Genomic DNA, 2,816 nt, shown 5'->3' with positions numbered 1-2,816 from the left:
ATTTTGATTAAAAAAAGATACATCTTATCATAATTAAAATTCACTGTCAATAATATTTATTTTTAAATAAAGATTGGAAACAAGGTCAGACACTTGTTTATAAACTGTATTGTATATTGCTGATAACAGTTGAATAAAAAACAACTTTGAAATAACCTCTCTGCAGGCATGTATGAATGTTAAGCCCTGGAGCCTAGAACAGCCCGAATGCCATGCGTCCTGTTCTTTGAAGCCAGCTCCAGCATGGAGGACAGCCCAGGGAACCTGGCCAAGGCTGCACAGAGCAGACAGGAGTGTTTCCCAGCCTCCACGAGGCACAGGGGACCTCACGGAGCCAGGAGTGAGAGGAACCCCCAGCCTGGGTTCAGAAGGAAAGAAGGTCCCTGGGAAGAGGTGCGATTTAAATCAAGAACCACTTTTCCCCTTCTGGTTTAAAGTAATTGTGCAACACATTGGCCCACTTGGACATGACAGTTTCACCTCCACCGACTCCATTACTGGATTCACTGCTAGTTTGAGAAGGGAATTCCGGGAGAAGGTGGGGCAGCTCATGCTCTTGCTATATGCATGGAGAGATAGCTTTGAGCCTCTGAAATACCTGTGCTGGGTAGGTTCCACGTGTCTTAAAGAAATAGACATGCCTTGGGGGCTGTTATTCATTCCATGATAAGATTGCATGAAATAGCCAGAACCCATTGGATTTGTTTGTCTAGCCAGTTTTTAAACAAGTGTGTTTGTGCTTGACGCACCTCATCTTCCTGCATTCTGTGGCAGGTGGAGCTGTGTAACCAGCTCGGACCAGGGACTGCTGAACAGAGAGTATACATGACTTCCAGTCCCAGGCATTTGACTGCTAGTGCAAGACCCTTCAAAGCCCTCTGTTCCTCTGATCAGACTGCCAATTTTCAAGACTAAATAGCCAGCCTAGGTACTGAGTGTCTATGGTGCACGCAGCCCCCTCTGCTGGCCAGCCCTGGAAATGCAGCACCATGGCGAACCGGCCTGCGCTGTTGCCAGCCGCTGAGCTTTGGAGCTGCACGTTCGTGCGGTGCGGTCCAGCCTATCTCCGCCGATTCGGCAAGGCACTGCCCTATTCACTGGAGAGGTGAGAGGAAAGGAAGGTGCACTTGGATAACTCCAGGAGTGCAGAGACCCCCGGTGTGGAGCTGATGCACTGAGATGCTGATGGGGAGACCACCTCCACTTGCTGTTTCTGGCAGATACATCAAGTTGTTCACATTTCATTTCTATTGATCAGCACCAATCAAGCTGTAAATTTAATCACTTGTCTGGTGGATAGTGATCCTGCCAGAGGATTATCTCTTTTATAGTCAACTCAATACTGCAGCAGGCTAATGCCATGTTAAACTCAGGCCCTCTGTGCCAGGTTGAATGGAAGTGATGTCAGTGGTGGGATAACATTGCGCCAGATCACTCCAGGGCCCGGGGCTGGGGAGCCGTTTCCCATCCCCAAAACCAGACTGTCTGTATATGTGCACTCAGCCAGGTTTCTGCTGGAAGCAACTGGACCAGCGTGGTGCACACGGGAAAGACCAGGCAGATGTGCTTTGGGGAACTGCTCTCCTGGGCTGCCCCTGTTCTGCACAGATGGGCAGAAGCCTGTGAGTTCTCCTTGGGACCAAGGTTTCCAGGAAGGATATCATGGGTGAGGCTGGGCTTAACCTCCCAACAGAGGCCAATGGAAGTCAGACCAAAGCCAAAGTGGAACTAGGGTCCATGAGAGGGAAAAGCAAATCCCTCTGACCGTGGACCCTCCTGGACCATGTCCCTGCTGGTTCAATAGGAGGAGGACAAAGGAAGGAGACTCAAAGGACACAGAGGAAGGAGAGAGGAAGTGTGCCCCTGTGCACCCAGAAAGCAGATTAACGAGACCCTCCACACATGCGCCCTGAGGTCCCTCATGCAGCACTCCAAGATGACGACAGAGAGTGGGCAGGCTGCACTGCATTTTTGGGGATATATGCAAGCCAGGAGGAACAAGCACCCACCCAAAATGGAAACCATGGGATGGGACTCACCAGCCAAACCACATTTTCCCTTGGATTTTGGTTCAAGTCCATGGCAGACAGGGGCTCAGGTATGAGGACAAAGACGAATATTTGGATTTGAGAAGCAGGGACTGCAGGTGATTCAGGAACTCTGGCCCAGGCTGTGAAGACCACCCAGTTGGCTAGAAGGGATTGTGGAAGTGTGGGTCATCATTGCGAATAACACCAAAATGAGGGTGAAGAGGCAGGAGGGGAGAGGAGGGAAGTGATGGCAGGGCAAAGTCCACCCCAGTGGGAGACTGGGTAGGGGCTTGGGGGAGGGCAGTCGGGCGGTGAGGGGAGCAGGGATGTTGGAGAGAGTGGCCACACCCCACACCCAGGGGAGCAGCCCTGCGTTCTGCAGTTGTGCTAAGGGCTGGCCCTGGTTAGCGCACCCTGTGGTCCCGACCCACGTGTGTCTTCCAGGCAGCATTTCAGGGCAAAGCTTTGCAGGAAGGACAGGAGTCCTCAGACAAGTGACAGGAGGCAGTGGCATTCTGAGTTTCAGTTCTGTGTCAACCCCACATTCCTAGCTACTGCTCTGACCCAAAAAGCAGAGCTCCATCTGACTGATCAAGACGGGCCTTGGTTGCACTGTAACAAAAGGGAGCCATCTGCGAGCTGAGCTTGGGGCTAAGGGGCTCCTGACAGCGGACGGGGTGGGAGGGGGTGGTGTGATTCCTGCTTCTCTTTGCACTGCTTCCCCAGACAGACTCGTCCCGGGATCAGAGGGCATCAGGCATCCACATTGCCGGCGTTTCAGAGGGT

The 2,816-nt window shown here is 52.1% G+C and overlaps 1 long non-coding RNA gene across 1 annotated transcript in view; it reads right to left on the bottom strand.

Annotated features, from left to right (window-relative positions):
* The window catches only part of LOC103673824, a 53,042-nt gene that overhangs the window by 12,817 nt on the left and 37,409 nt on the right, over positions 1 to 2,816 (bottom strand). The window lies entirely within an intron of this gene.

This window comes from Ursus maritimus, unplaced genomic scaffold (assembly GCF_017311325.1).
Source record: "Ursus maritimus isolate PB19 unplaced genomic scaffold, ASM1731132v1 scaffold_19, whole genome shotgun sequence".
NCBI classification, from domain to species: domain Eukaryota; kingdom Metazoa; phylum Chordata; class Mammalia; order Carnivora; family Ursidae; genus Ursus; species Ursus maritimus.
Note: the sequence above shows the minus strand (reverse complement) of the source record. Positions and strands in the feature narration are given on the sequence as shown.